The sequence below is a fragment of the Haliotis rubra genome, unplaced genomic scaffold (assembly GCF_003918875.1).
Source record: "Haliotis rubra isolate DU_JTF1 unplaced genomic scaffold, ASM391887v1 Scf385, whole genome shotgun sequence".
NCBI lineage: Eukaryota > Metazoa > Mollusca > Gastropoda > Lepetellida > Haliotidae > Haliotis > Haliotis rubra.
This window is the reverse complement of record NW_025767063.1, coordinates 904,653-922,041: the sequence shown is the minus strand read 5'-3', so window position 1 is coordinate 922,041 and position 17,389 is coordinate 904,653. Positions and strand designations below refer to the sequence as shown.

The 17,389-nt window shown below is 38.3% G+C and overlaps 1 protein-coding gene across 1 annotated transcript in view; it reads left to right on the top strand.

Moving 5' to 3' along the window:
* LOC124286526 (phospholipid phosphatase-related protein type 5-like) overlaps positions 1-17,389 on the top strand; it is a 38,500-nt gene continuing 21,111 nt past the window's right edge. Inside the window, exon 1 of the mRNA XM_046722899.1 lies at positions 1-637. The gene's annotated coding sequence lies outside the window, so the exon portion shown is untranslated. The remainder of the gene's footprint in view (positions 638-17,389) is intronic.

The following is a 17,389-nucleotide window of genomic DNA, read 5'->3' as shown; positions in this document are numbered from 1 at the left end:
GGCTTCATCCTGCTACCGTGATGCTAGTCCTCATGTCTCCTCAGTCAGTCGCTCCTCGCTGGAAGAGGCAGTTGGTAGTCGGCTGGGGTGGTGGCAGCGATCTCGAAGCAGCAGTGTTGAAATAGCTGTCAGCATTGAAATACTTGAAGGGATATCATTTGCACCTGTTAAGTAGTGGTTGAATATGTTGAAGTGTGACCAATGTTGAATTGTGACCAGTGGTTGTAACTGTTGAACTGTGACCAGTGTTGAATTGTGACCAGTGTTGAATTGTGACCAGTGTTGAATTGTGACCAGTGTTGAACTGTGACCAGTGTTGTACCATGACCAGTTGTTGAATCTGCTTAATTGTCAACTGGGCAAAACTGATGGATAGTGATAATAGTGGCAACAGATGATAATAATATAATATCTGCAAAGATGAAATAGTGACTTTGGCTGCAGTGACTGGAAAAGGAATTTGTTTAAAAAATATTAATATTGACTTGAGTTGTGAAGAAATGGTATAATCCTTGACACTGTGATAGTGGTGAACAACTCAGACCTCACGGGACATCTGTAACTGACAGCCTAAATACCTTTTGTGAATATGACCCGAAGGATTATTAACTTACCCAGTCAACGCTGAAAGCATCTGGTGAGTAAAAGGACTATAATCTATACTGATGCCCTAAAGATTTTATCCCATAAAAGTCATTTGGCAAGTCGAGCACCATTGCTGCTATATTGGCATGTGTCCATATAACAAGCCGTTTTCTAAACCTAATGAAAAAGTTGTTTTAAACTGAGAAAAAAATACTGGCATGGCTTGGATCTCTTGCTTACAGTATTTTTACAAACTCTGACAGCGAATAATTCTGGACTTGACCAACCAGTGATTGATATCCTTTGCAACAACCCATGCTGTATGGGTACTGTACTTTGACATGCAGTCAGCCTATTGGTCAAGTCTGTCCCCTCATTACTTCAAGTCACATTGTTCAAAATAGCATTGGTTCGAGAACACTGTCTAAAACAGAATCCAATTTGTTAATTATTTGTCCATAGGAATGTTAATCTACAATATTATTTCCCTAGATACCATTTTGTAGGAAAGAATTAAAGAAAGTTTTTTCACATTTTTCATTAATTCAAAAACATTGAACTTATGTTGATTGACTTTATTGGTTTTGGGTTTTTTACAAGAAATGTAAAGAATTGTCCTTAGCATGGTAGTTCTTTGAGAAAACAAGAACAAATTCTTTCAAGAAAAGATATGAGCCTCGTTTTTCATAGAAATAAAGTGCCATCTAAATGAAATTCTCCATAATAGATGAGTGTGTTGGGTTTAATGCAGCACTGAACGGATTTCTAGTCAGCATGTCAGCATTGGTGAAATCCACTAGACAAGCCTAAAAACATAATCAGGGTGAACCAGGTGTAGAAAACATAATCATAGATTCCTGCAATGTTCAAGGGAGGCAACTCTGTACATCAACATGTGGTGAACGTTTGATTGAACATGTGGTTGAGGGTATGTAGAAATAACAAAGAATGCACTTTTCAGGAGTATATTACTAAAGTACTGGAGGTGAGTGAGATGTAAAAATCTGCCAGATTAATTGAGGTAATGAACTTGTGATATCATCTCAAACCTTTGATATTTTAAAACAGATTGTAAAATCAATCATTACATGAATCACCTTTGGAAGCAATGTTTGAAGCCAAAGTTCAATATCCAACTAATCTCTGTCACTGATGTTTTTTTCACATGTCAGGAATTCAAATATTCTTGTCCTTTCGATTTCTGCTCCACTAATGGCATCCCGTCCACTGATGCTGATACGGAACACATTGATTATCCCCTGATGGCCGGTGTAAAGTAACACCTTAACACACCCACATATTGACAGTCCGCCACTCGGTGACAACAATTACACATTCTGTAGAATTACTCTCCAAAAATGAGATCGGATTCAATATTTGTTACATGAAAAAGGCTCCTTTGGACAAATTTAGAATCTGTAATAAATCACCGGATATGAAACTGCTCAGGTCAATGATGAAGTAGCTTTTTTATTACTGTAGGATATTACGATGTATTTCTTCGATCGCTTCGTAGGGCTGTAGGGTTAAGACATTCAGGATGTTATTGTCTGTGGTATAACTTAATGAACAGAGCTAACAGACTTTTACAGTTAGCTATCTAGACAGCATTGTGTTCAGAGGTTCTCATTTACATTATTAGGTTAGGTAGCCCAGTGGTTCAAGCATTTGCTGTTGGTTTTAGTTCTATTCCCCATGGACCAGTGAAAATCCTGGTTAGAACTGGTCTTCAGTAACCCATGCTTGTCGAAAAGAGACAAAATACGGGATCTGGTTGCCAGGCTCACTGGCTTGGTTGACACATGTCATTTTATCCCAACTGTGTAGATCGATGCTCATGCTGTTGCTCACTGGATTGTCTGGTGCAGGCTTGATTATTTACAGACCGCTGCCATATGGCTTGAACATTGTTCAGTGCGACTTTAAACAACTACCAACCATCCAATCTATTCCCCTCAAGGTATAATCTATACAGCCCCTGTCTGGTGTCCCCGCAGTAGAACCCCACTCTCTCATTCAACCTCACTCACTCACTCAATTTACACAATGAAAACTGACCATGACCTTCATGCAACATACATACTGGTTACCATAGTTACTTGAGGCACAACAATTCACTGAATTGTCATAATCACCAAGGTATAAAGTGCAGTGACATTTGTGAAGATTTTCTATGCTTCAATTCTTTTTCTCGAATTACATCCAACAGAGATGAAGTGTGGAGATTGATCTTTTTAAAAATAAAATGAATTCAGCCATATTAGGACTGAAGAAATTGTAGATGGTCACAGTGGGAGAAGCTCATGAGGATACAATTCATTATTTAGTGGTTTACCTATAACAGATAAATGTCTCTTCCGAAGCTATGTCAGTAACAACACATCACACCATTTTGAAAATCCTAATAAAACTTAGATCTATAACTTGTAATATATTTGTATTTTTTTATGTAATATTAAATTTAATCAACAAAACCTGTTCTATAATTATAAGAAATACTTTTTTTTAAAGTAAAGTCCATATTGCTTGACGTACAGGAAACATTGATTGCTGGAAGTCATCCCTCTCGACGTACTGAGACCTTTGGTATGACCTTTATCCACATTTTAGAGTCATAACAATGAATAGTTTACCTAGTACAATGTACATTGTAGTGCCCCATGCTTGTATATTCTTTATTTAATATACTACACTGAACTTATACTGGACTAGAGGAAAGGTATCTGGTGGTATTCCTGTAGGGCAGTGTTACATATTTGTAATGAAATAAAGTGTTATTTTGTTTGGTGAAGCTAACAGAGTCAACTTGGACAGTATCCTCCAACATTTGACTTCTCCATTTGAATTTACAACTTCAACTAAACTGATAGTATAGATTTTCTATGTAGCATACACTAAAGGTGAAGTGAGAATCATACAAGGGACTTTCTTATGGTTATCAGATGGTTTTGTCTCTTCTATTTCCTTTGATTTTACTTGTATTTCTCTTCTGTTTTATTTGTTTTTTCTTATATTTCTCTCTATTTCACTTGCATTTCCTTCTATTTCACTTCTACTTCTCTTCTATTTCACTTCTATTTCTCTTCTACTTCTCTTCTATTTCACTTCTATTTCTCTTCTACTTCACTTCTATTTAAATTCTATTTCTCTTCTATTTCACTTCTATTTCACTTTTGTTTCAATTTCCCCCCTGTATATATCCCTTGTATTTCCCATCACGAATGACTGTCTTTCAGGAACGAGGTCTCAAGGATATGAATGTAATCTGTATAAACAGATTCAAGAAAGGCATCCTTGTCATTCCAGGACCCAGCTAGCTCCTGATACAGATGGTCTAGGCTCATATCCTGTTAGGAAGGGTTTATACACTTCGTCACCTCCAGTCTTCAATAATGATGTATATTGTTCTGGGTTGCTAATGAAACTCATCAGACACCTGTCTCTCATAAACATGAACAGCAGGAAGACACTGGAGATATCTGGTCAGAACTAGTTCCCGCCAGCCTATTCTGGTGAAGGACTACAGGAATCAGGTGGTCCGACTCAGAGACTTGTTTGACTTGGGTCAAGGTACCCTGATGTCTGGGGCATGGTGCTCACTATATCAATCACAGGTTTGGTTCAGTAATTTACAGGCCAGCATCTAGTCTGTCTCCCAGTCTCTGAACCACATTATTTTCCTGACTGCCCAGCCCTCCAAGCAATGCTAAACCCCTAAATGAATCAAGTCTAGATTTCCCTAGATCTCTGGTCTCCCTGGGGCTTCTTTTTTTTAATGGGTTTGTTTGTTGCAACAAACAAACCTAGCAGTAGTTCCTCTATCAAAGTATCAGGTTGTGTCAGGAATTCTTTGTTTCCAATTCCATATTTAGATAAACAGAAGTTATTAGAAGGAATAATGGTGCCGCAACAGACAATGAGGAAACAAACCAATGTAGAAGTAGTTCCTTCATCAAAGTTTCACGTCTGTCTCACAGTCCCTGAGCCACATTATATTCCCTTCCGCAGAGCCCCTTCTACAGTCCTAAAGCCCTGAATGAAAGTTTAGCTTTCATCAGTTTCTTAATCTCCCTTCTCACAGGGACTCCATATTAATTTAAAAGGAATTATTTGTTTCTGTCAGAATTATATATATTCAGAGACTAAGCCACAGTCTAGTAGTGACAGGAAATCTGTTTCTATATTTAGACCAACTCTGATCACTAAGATTAGGGGTGACACCAGGTGTTCACAAGGTAAGGGTGTTCTGCTCTGCCTATATCCTCCCCTCACTGAGACGCTGCATAAGAATACCTGGACATTTACCTGTAATTAGGGCATAAAACCATCTTTACCATTTCCATAGTAACCCTTCAGGTAAAATGACATATAGCCATGAAAGTCAATATGTAATGGAGGTATGAGTTTATCTTCTTGTTGGTTTTTGTGTATGATTCATACATCAAAGCTACTAAGATCGTTTCCAGTAATTAAATAGTGTCTGGTAATTAAAAGCAACTGCAGCATCCATTTACAAGGCTGAGGAGTTTAGTTCTTGAACTTCCTCACACAGTGTAATGTACAACCCTTGTTAGGATACCAGTGTACCTTGAGGTAAGACAGAACAAAACACTTCAAGTCCTTTACACACACTTAGCTTCCACCCCAGAACTGCCTCGCACAGGAAATGTAGTTCCTGAAACCTTCGGACAAGTACAAGGAACTGTTCTCCCCCTGATTCTTAAAACTTTAATCCACAAATGAGACCTCATTGCCATGAGATACTTTAATCCCTCCCAAGATTAGCGCCGGCATCATTTTACGTTGTGTTTGTTCTCATTATCTGCGTGTGACAGCGATGTTTGAGACGGAAGACTAACAGAATCTTGAGTTTGTCTTGAAGGTATTTGACGTGTATACACAGTAAAGCTTGCAGTCCACTGCAGCTGGGTGGTGCCCTCAAGTCACCGTCTCAATACGGGTATTTATACTCCCACAGTAGCCTCTTCTCATAATTAACATCCCGTTTGATTAATCACAGGACAGATACCACAGGCTTGGTCCCACAGTCACTAGCTGTTCCTGAGTGTGTGCTAATATAAACTTCTGGGTGGATGCTCATATAAAGTGACATCTTACTTTTGATTCCCACAATAGTCTTCATTCTGTCCACTGATTGATGAAACCAGGGCTTCTTTTCTGCATCATTTTGGTCAATCATTAAGGTAAGAGGATTTGTATGTATGTCAATGAAGATTATAGGTGGAAAGACGACTACTAAAACAACTATCCATTTCTTTGATATGTGATGTTTATTACCCTGTGGTATGGAAGAATCTTGTTCTTACCACTGGTCCTGTTGGTGACATCCTGGGCTGTGTTTTATGTCTGCTTGACGATGAAAATTGACATCCTGCAATGAAAACACAGGTTTGATATTTCAAAAACTGACGCTGTATGATGCTCTAGGATTTCCTAATATCAAACATCCTGCCTGATCGTCAGCTGTTGATTTATTTCATTGTATTTATTCCATGAGAAATAATAGCTGTGGCTTTAAGCTTGAATGATACACTGGAATAGAAACAATGGTTTTGTGTTGTGATGGATAGATAAAGTCAGTAGGTGTGATGTCAGGCACTCTTGGACATCAAGTAAATATTTTGCTAATTATTTGCATTTTTTGTCTTAATTTTCTGTTAATATTGTCAAATTATTAATTAATATTGACTTTCAATTAGTTCTCTGATTAAATATTTAATGGTTTGCATTCAGGTGTGCAGAAACAGAATGAGCAGTAGACCCCACTGGTCATATATCCTGTATATATAATTGATTTGGAGTGGGATGATAGTGTTTTGGGATGTGTGGAGGTATTGCTTCATACGGACTGCTGATATCAATGCAAATTCTATCATGGCATGGACGTTAACTTGACTTTGATTGGTCAAAATAGTATTAAAATCAGGTCTCAGTAAGCTTGATTGTGACTGGTGACAACAGTATTAAAAACAGATTTTCAATTCTATATGCTACCTCTAAGTCAACAAGCCTTTTCACACAGAAAGCATGTATGAATACATTGATCTATTGATGGCTCACATACAATAATTACTGCCGATTACCTATCAGAATTGTATACATTTGATATCGGGGCATTATCAAATATATTTGGCAAGACTTTTACCGAAGTACCAAGTTCCAAATTAACATAAGAGATATTCTTTCTACAGTGAACATATGTAAAATTCCAAAACAGTTGTTTTTTCTGGTAATTGTTACTATGTTGCACCTAGAAGAATGTTCTTGTACATAGCCTAGATTTCAGCTGCCCATTGTTGCAATAATTGTTGCTGTGACATCGCCCAGGTATTTGGTACATCAAATAGGCATCACCAGTGTTGTTTGGTTGTATCGGGCCACCTGTGTGATATAGAGTTGTTTGTTTATTCTAAGGAGGAAATTCATTGCAATATTACAACAGTGTAGTGTTGTTAAAACACTGTATTTATGAAGTGCAGGTGTAGATGTGTTGATTCACTGAGACTTCACCTTGGCGCCAGTAGAGTTCAGGTAAGTGTCCAGTGGCCATATGTGTTGTGTGGACATGATGATGATGATGATGATGATGATGATGATTTGGAGATTGAACATTTGCTTACTGACATAATGAGTATTTCGCAGCTGAATGGGAATTACTGTGCTATTTATATTTCTTGGTTACTATCAGGCTCATGAAATACAAATAAAAGATGTTTAAGTAATATGTAGTCAATAAATCATATCTTCTTCAAGTGGCATTTAGAAGCTGGCATGATGAAGATAAACACCTTTTTGTGGATAGACAACTTCTTTATAGGAATAGATGCAACATTTCGGTGTAGATCCTAACACCGTTATCAAGCAAATGATAACGGTGTCCAGCAAATGATAACTGTGTTAGGATCTACACCGAAATGTCGCATTTGGTGGAAATAACCCATTGCCCGACGCCCAAGTCCAGTGGTTTTTTCTGTCGGGCAAGCAAATTTGTATATCCTACTGTACCGGTGTCCAGTTGACTTTCCAATATTAATTATGTTGTTTATTTAAAAAATCAACAAGAAAACGGCCGGTATAGTGGAAAAATTATCAGGGCAAGTGATTTTACATGTGCCACTGTACCGGAGTACACTAGCAATTTTAAAGTTATTTCCACCCCTGTATTGCTATAAAGAAGTTGTCTAACTATTGTATACCTCAAATGGCTTAGACTGTTAATGATATAGTGTCTGTAAGTAAATAACTGATTCTTACTGACACTGACTCCAGAAATGCATGACAAACTCATTTTGGTAATATTTTTGGGTTTTTTTATGGGGAACTTTCATTTTACTGAATAAATATTGACAATAATTGTGTGCCATGTTAGAAAACTACTTAATTATGAAGGGTCATGAAAACAAGATAAGTACGTGACAGGGGGTGGGTCATTGTCACACCACACGCAACATATCTGGCATTTACCCTTCATGATAACTGACCAGTCTCATTGACCTGTCTCCCAGTAACTGGTCAGATCCACCTGTCTACCTGTATATGTATAATACAGGTAGGATACACTATCTAGTCTGATCCACCTCTCTACCTGTGAATGTATAGTACAGGTAAGATATACTAGATAACAATTCAGACTTTCAATACATATTTCACAAAGACAGGGCAGTATTTAATTTTAAGCATTTTTTCAACCATTTCCTCAAAATGTTTTTATGTTGATTTGTAAATACCTGTATCATTTAGCCCAAAGACAATATGTCTTGAGTAAATATGGATGAGATGGGAAGATCATGTCTGTATGACTAAACTAAAATCAGGGATCAACATTCTGTCATCAAGCATTGATTTTCTAACCTGGCCATTTTTATCAATATTTGATTACCTGTTCTCGTTAATGGTAATTTGACACCTCCGTCTGTATCCAGGTGTGTCGGCCACACTGCCAGTGCTACTCCGATAAAGAGTTGCTGTCTGTGAGGAGGGGGTTCTGGGTTCTGTTGGCCGAGGACATTTTGATGCACAGATTGAACAAAAGCTCCTGATAATGTCGAAGATGCTTTTGAGGTCACAAAAAATGGATCAGGGTGAAACCAAAATGTCATTGTTCCTTCATCTGTTGTTGAGACTAAGTTGTCCAGTAGTCTGATTGACCTTCGTCTGTTGTTGAGACTAAGTTGTCCAGTAGTCTGATTGACCTTCGTCTGTTGTTGAGACTAAGTTGTCCAGTAGTCTGATTGACCTTCGTCTGTTGTTGAGACTAAGTTGTCCAGTAGTCTGATTGACCTTCGTCTAACATCTAGTCTCTGAAATGAAAGTATTTTAATTTAACAAAATGTAATAAAATATAAAATATTTCATTTGTAGAAACCGCAGTAATCCAGACTTGCCACATATTATAGACATGCATGGGTTTTCTTAGATATGCTTGTTTCAGGGTCTGTATGACAGACACGAACCACTTTATGTTCACTGTCTAGAATTAAATCCCTTGACAATGTAAGGATCCCTTGGTCTTTGGTTTGAATCCGAGATTCACTCTGTTTAGGATCCAAGTGGATCATCAGGGTATAGGCAGAGAGGAAAGAGCTTGGCTTTTGGAATGCCCTTCAATATATATCAGACACACACTGATAGTCTTGAAACAGTGTATGTAATAAGGCCCGTCCGACTGCCCGAGACAGGGCTAGATTTCTGACGGACGGTCTAAATTTACAGCTAGCCAGCCCGATGGTCTGGTAAATTTTTTAGATGTTCTATACATCTGAGTAAATTCACCATATTTGGTCTGGTTAAATCCATTTTGGGCTGGTAACATTTTGAAGTTACCAGCCGTGATGTCTGGCTGTATTTTTGGCTTATATCATCTACTGCTTGAAACACTCATGTCACTTGACTTGACTCATCTAATTATTGTTCTATCTGATATATATCTAGTAATATCATGTTTGTGTATTGTACATCAAAAATACTACATAAACTACATGTCTATTTCACAGTGCAGAGTTCCATCCCTTTACAGTATCAGGATATACTTCTCATGAGTTTGAATCCCAGGTTGGCCCTGATCATTATTCTTAATCCGTCAGCACCACACCCACATTTGTTGGTTTCCTTTAATGGAAGTCTACAACTTAAGTTGTCACTGTAAGTTTTCCTTCCTCATTAAATTCCCAAGTACCCCAAATACTGTTTAATGCCGTATGATAGAGGCTCACTAACAAGCTCACTTTCAAAGTTTTTATATTCTCTCTGGAGGAGGATGAAGATTTTGTGAAACGAAAATGTCTTTTCAAATGTAGACCTAATTACATGTGCGCAAACAAAGCCTTGACTGGCACTACCGGTCACACCAGCTGGGTGGGGGTGGGGCACCTGTCATTGGTGGGGACGGAAGTGAGTCAAGAACACTTGTCGTTCAATTACCCATTGTCGTAGGTGAAACCACTTGACTCAATAACACAGTAATTGCTATCTATAATGAAACCCCTTCATCTGGACTATAAAGGTTCAGGTTGAAATAATTCTGATCTGCTAATAAACCCATTTATAAATCTTGGTGAAATTGTAATATCGCTTGGAAATCATGTAGATATTCTTAACAGTAATTGTCCAGAAAGCAGGGATTTCTGATTAGAAGGGTGCAGAATATAAAATATTAAAGATTTCTCAGGTACATATATATGTCGAATATGCCATACTTGATACACACAGGCTCTCGAGGCTTACAGTGTGAGTGAGTATAGTTTTACGCCGCTTTTAGCAATATTCTAGCAATATCACGTCCGGAGACACCAGAAATGGGCTTCACACACTGTACCCGTGTGGGAAATCAAACCTGGGTCTTGTGACAAGCGCATACTTTAACTACTAGGCTACCTGACAGCCCCTCCAGTCTGACAGGTTCATATACATCATGATATCAGACATCGATCGTTGTGTTATGGGGTTTGGGATGTGTAGACACCCTTGTTGTTTCCTGGCTAATCACATGATCAACTGTAAAACATATCATTGACTTATAAAAGTCAATATTATCTTAGCCAACAATGAGTATTTGCTATGTCTGTGTTGCACAACACGCCTTGGTATAGCACGAGTTAACAAGTCATCTGTAAATGTACGTCCAGAAACATGTTTTGGGGATCCACTGTTAAGTGTCATTCTGAAAATGTAATTGTGACATGAGTGAGTGAGAGTGTTTTCTGTGTGTAACTGGGTCCCCAATGAGTGAATGGGTAAAACCGTGGTACGCCCCTGAGTGAGTGATGAGTTAATGGATGGGTGTGTGGGTGAGTGAGAGTAAATTTTGAATGAGTGAATGGATGAGTGGGTGAGTGAATGGAATGGGTGTGTAGGTGAGTGAGTGAGTGAATTTTAATGATGTGAATGGATGAGTGGGTGAGTGAACAAATGGGTGGAGTAGGATGGTGAATGAGTGAGTGAATGGATTGGGGTGGATGGGTGGGTGATTGAATGGATGGGTGGGTGGATGCTTGAATAGATGGGTGGGTGAGGTGGGTGAGTGAGGAGTGAGTGAGTGAACGGTGGGTGGTAGGTGAGTGAGTGAATGGGTGGGTGGATGCTTGAATAGATGAATGGGTGAGTGAATGGGTGGGTGGGTGGGTGGGTGAGTGAGTGAATGGATGGGTGGATGCTTGAATAGATATGGGTGGGTGAGTGAATGGATGGGTGGATGCTGAAATAGAATATGGGTGGGTGAGTGAATGGGTGGATGGATGCTTGAATAGATATGGGTGGGTGAGTGAATGGGTGGGTGGATGCTTGAATAGATATGGGTGGGTGAGTGAATGGGTGGGTGGGTAGGTGGGTGAGTGAATGGATGGGTGGATGCTTGAACGATATGGGTGGGTGAGGTGAATGGGTGGGTGGGTGGGTGGGTGAGTGAATGGATGGGTGGATGCTTGAATAGATATGGGTGGGTGAGTGAATGGGTGGGTGGATGCTTGAATAGATATGGGTGGGTGAGTGAATGGGTGGGTGGATGCTTGAATAGATATGGGTGGGTGAGTGAATGGGTGAATGAGTGAGTGAATGGGTGGGTGAATGAGTGAGTGAGTGTGATTTCTCTGTGAGGAGTATGTAAAAAGACATTTAATCACCAGGCTACACCATTTTCCCTGATTATCTGAGACAAAACGTGAAACTATTGTCCTGGGATTATGTTTGTCTGTGAGTCACCTGTCTCCATCATAGCATTTCCTGCCTGCTGCCGACATTGTTCCTGAGTTTAGATCAATAGTGAGTCAACTTCCTTGTCCATGTAGGTAGGACTCCAGCCACAGCATCATCTACACCTCCACTGACCCTGACACGAGTGCTCTGCCGATGATGTATGTGTTTTATAAATACCTAATATAAATCTTTTTTGTTGATATATGGGGCGGAGCTGGATGACCAGTTCTGTGTATAGGTGGTGCTGCTCAAGACCGAGAGGGCCATATGTGTGTAACATAAGAATATTGAGGTGTATATATTGACTTCATCTGGTTGTCATTAAATATTACATATTCAAAACTAGAAATACAGATGTATGTTTTCATGTCAGGAAATGCTGGAGAAATGGCCTGGGACTTCTGTAGTGCAGTGAGAATTCTCGTAACAGACCAGACACACTCTTCGGTAATAGTTGCACCTGATCATAGTAAAAATATGAAATGTGAAGCGGGAATAAATGGAAAGTGTATGTATTTTGTTCTTTCCATCAAAGACTGCACTTATGGTGCTCCTCGTCCATACAAATTATATAGCATCTTAGTGTTCTTTCTTACCAGTGAAGATCTGGGTTAGGATTGGTCTTTAGCAACCCATGCTTGTCTCCCGTGAAGATCTGGGTTAGAATTGGTCTTTAGCAACCCATGCTTGTCTCCCGTGAAGATCTGGGTTAGGATTGGTCTTTAGCAACCCATGCTTGTCTCCCCGTGAAGATCCGGGTTAGAATTGGTCTTCAGCAACCCATGCTTGTCGTAACAGGCGGCTAACAGGATCAGGTGGTCAGGCTCACTGACTTGGTTTACACATGTCATTGTTACCCAATTTTGTAGACTGGTGCTCATGCTGTTGATCAGTCCGCTGCCATATAGCTGGACTATTACTGAGGTGGGGCATCTTCGTGGTCTTCCTTGAGTATTTTTATTGTTAGATCATAATCAGGTACTAAATGGCAATGTATGATAAGGGGACATTTGTGGCCCATAGGATATACGTAATTTTACAAATTTGGTCCAATTTTAAAACAACATTCACTGAAGTTATTGTATGTCTTCCTACAACTGGAGGGGGCAGTAGGGTAGCCTAGTGGTTAAGGCGTTCGCTCATCACACCAGAGATCCGGGTTCAATTACCCACATGGGCACAATGTGTGAAGCCCATTTCTGGTGTCCCCCATTGTAATTTTGCTGGCGCTCACTCACTCACTACAACTGAGAACGACGTTTTGTTCATTTCATCACATGCTTGTTCTGGACTTAATACAAACATGAATGTATGCAGAACAATGACAAAGATACCTTAAAGTCACAGAAAACAAGAATATTCTGATAGACATTTATAGTTACATTTCGTACATTTTTGTTTTAAAGCTTAAGGCATCAAAAATCAAATCTAGCTGTCTTAGCCAGTTCCTTCTCTGAGTATGCATGCCACTTACGTATCAAATATTACCTGCTTGAAATTATGTACACATCATTTTTAAAAAAGACCACTTAATATTGAAAAATATTCTTTTTATTCCCGAATGGATGTACATTTAGAGAACTTAAAAATCTAACAGAAAATCATCCAATCACAGTTTCCTGATTGTTCAATCCACATTCAAATCTCTGTGAAGCCTGATGTTTGGAGTACTGATTAACTAGTGGAACCTAACAAGGAAAAGATCAACATATTTATGTAAATGTTATCATTCTATGAGATAATTGTATAAACGAGAGTGGATAAATATCCTCTAAATGTATTAGAACTTGTCAGCTATGAGGCTTTTTTACTGTGATGCCATTGTTTCCTAGTGTTTCAAATATTTAAGATTTTTCAGAGCAAATTTTCCCAGGTCTAGAAATGAGAATGTGCTTGCTAGTATGAGCAGTTCATGACTAAGTTATTGCTGCGTGCAGTGTTAAACAAGACAACAGCAGTTTGAATAATGAAAAAATTGTTTGAGTATAAATATGAACAAATTTGTCAACAAATGTGAAATTGTATGTAATAAATGTTGTGTCATCTTTGTTAAAAAAATATTGACTAAAACTGTACTCTCTAACATAGTTTCAATCACGCAATGAAACTGTCCATAAAACTACTGTTTGGTACATGTTTTGGTTGTAATAAAAACAATTCCCCGGAGTTTGTTAAATCCGCATAAACTGTTCATCAAGCTGTCCATTTAGCATCCATGTTTATATTCTTTGTTTGCAAAAAAAATTCATCAATGTTTTATTTAAACAAATCTTAGCCAACAAGCCATTCAAGTGTTTGCTTAAATGCACTGTTTAACTTAATCCTAGGTCGTTCGTGGGCCGCTTGGCATGCTGGGACTACCTGGCTTGTATTTACTAAACATTGATTCGCTCCCATTTAACTGACTTTCCAATACAGCGTAATTATGAAAGGTCAATAATAGGCTTGTTGAGCATTCATCTTAATAGCGCAGTCCGGGAGTCTATGGCAACAACCTTTCCTACAATATCCTGACCTAATACTTCATCAAGATATCCCACTCAATACGTTAACGCTTTCTTGGTACGAGGGCATACATCGTTTAAGAAAATGGCTTACGGGGAACATGTTTCACAATTAATCCTATTTTAGGACAATAGTTATTGTATTGTATATATTTCAATAGCTCTGGGTTTTTTGTTTAGTTCTGTTATTGATACTAAGACAACCATGACAAACTGACCCTTACGTGAAGGAAATACTGGTCGTTGATGGCATATTTCAGCTGATGATTTCAGAGAGTGGCATACACGAAGGAAGTGACCTGTGTCTAGGAATGATGGGTACTTGTGGACAGGAGAATGTGGTGAGATATCCTTACTCTATTACACAATCTTGAAGGTACTTGTGGACAGGAGAATGTGGTGAGATATCCTTACTCTATTACACAATCTTGAAGGTAGTTGTGGACAGGAGAATGTGGTGAGATATCCTTACTCTATAACACAATCTTGAAGGTACTTGTGGACAGGAGAATGTGGTGAGATATCCTTACTCTATTACACAATCTTGAAGGTAGTTGTGGACAGGAGAATGTGGTGAGATATCCTTACTCTATAACACAATCTTGAAGGTAGTTGTGGACAGGAGAATGTGGTGAGATATCCTTACTCTATTACACAATCTTGAAGGTAGTTGTGGACAGGAGAATGTGGTGAGATATCCTTACTCTATTACACAATCTTGAAGGTAGTTGTGGACAGGAGAATGTGGTGGGATATCCTTACTCTATTACACAATCTTGAAGGTAGTTGTGGACAGGAGAATGTGGTGAGATATCCTTACTCTATTACACAATCTTGAAGGTAGTTGTGGACAGGAGAATGTGGTGAGATATCCTTACTCTATTACACAATCTTGAAGGTAGTTGTGGACAGGAGAATGTGGTGAGATATCCTTACTCTATTACACAATCTTGAAGGTGTGAAGCAGAATGACAAGATAAATACCAATTAATCACGACTCACTCTTGGATTGATTGCATCTGTGCAACGTCCACAGATATAGGCATTTCATTTTTTATGAAACCTAATGAAGTCCAAACATCCATGTACCGTTAAGATAAATGTTTACACAATCAAAGTCATGTAATACACAATTACATATGTACAACTATAATGTGTAACTGTATTTGCTTGACATCATTATCTGTTTGTTCAATACAAGAGAAGCTGTACAATATTCTTGTGAAGAGATTTTGATAGTATGCGTATTATTTACATTTTTATTAAATATTCATGTTATCTGATTACAAGGTAATAATATCAATGTGTTGTACCTGACAGTCGGTAGGTAGTACTACAGTAAAGGCAGGAACACATTCTGCCCATCTTGAGGACTGAACATTCTTCAAGCTAACACTTTAACCACAGAGCTTCATACTCTACCTGCAGCCCATTTCTGGTGTCCCCCGCCGTGATGTTGCTGGAATATTGCTAAAAGCGGGGTAAAACCAAACTCAGTCAGTCAGTCAGTCATACTCTACCATACTGTTGGAGCAACAACAGTAATGACAGTAGTAAAGCAGATTCTAAATGTGACTGTATATATCACATATATTACTTTTTAGTTGCAGACAGGGCCTTTCTAAACAATATATAAGAAACTTTCTTAAAACTTATTACTTCCTGTATAATGTTTAAGTTAATAAGTTATTTGTGTGAAAAACAAAACTGTGTATTTTGTATGACCCCTTATCTCAGCATCTCACTACCCTCCTCGTCTATGATAAATGGTCAGTCCCCTATAGACACCTGACACATGTGGTCAACATTTCCTATCCTTCCACATTGACCTGTGTCTATGTTCTTCACCTCAACACAGGCAGGCATTGATCAAGGTAACTAATTCTTTCACCAAGACGCAGAAATCACAAATTGAAAATTATGATACTGTAATTGTCTGTGCTAAACACTGCCTACTCACACTGATTTATTTATGTATTTGTCCATCCATCCATCCATCCATCCATCCATCCAAATACTAGTTTTGTCCGTTTATATCCAGATACTCGTGTCTGCTCAAATACAATTATTTTATAAGGGTTTGCAGAAGACAGAGTGACATTACTTATCAAATTTATTAACAGATTCTAGACCAAGCTGAAACGGATGCTTCTGCACACTGAGACATTTGAACATCCACTCAAGCTGAATGTGATATTAGTGCAAGATAAAATTCTCTAGTAATTAGTCGTGTCTTGTGTGAGCATGGGAGAGGGGAAGTCGAGGGAGACGTAGCAGGCGATTTCTGCACAAACATTGGATACAGTGAGACACTCGGAGCTTGTAGAGGAAGCTCTGGGTGGAGTGCTTCATAACACAGAAATACACTCACACCGTCACAGGGAGCATGTGTGTTGAGTATGTGTGACCAAATCTGAACTCTGTGAGTATTAGGGTTTTAAAACTTTTTGCTCTTCAGAATAGTTTTTTCACTTCTTAAAACACTGGACTATTAATGTTCTCTTCTGCATGTTTTGTTCCTGTTCATGCTTAGATGGTTTATTCATTATTTCATTGGGCACTTAGGTAGTTTTATAAAGTGTTCACTGTTTTTATGAGGCCATTTAGTACTTTTTATGCTGGGGTTTTGAAAGTTTGTTAAATTTTACTTAAATAACTTAAATTTAATACTGGCTAATCTTTTGTCTGCAGATGGATTATAGATAATTATGGGAAATCAAGTATTTTGTGTTTTTGTAATTTGTAATTAAATATATTACATGTATGATATTTGTGTGATGTCACAGTTAATAAGACCAAATTGCTAAACTCTTTTCTAGATAAAGTTTCTGCATTTTATTGTTTTATGGTTTTATGGACCTACGTTGGTCATTTTTTAAGAAACCAGAAAATAAGAAAATGTACGGATTCAGGGAAATCTCCTAAAGGCAGCTTTCAAATAAATGTTTGGACAAATATTGCAGCAAGATGTTAAAAATAATAATTTCAATCTGACATACAAATTTAAATCATGCTCTTTCACATTTGCAAACTAGGTAAATTCTTTCATAACCTGTCATTGTTGGAAGATGGAACTGATGCTTAGAAAG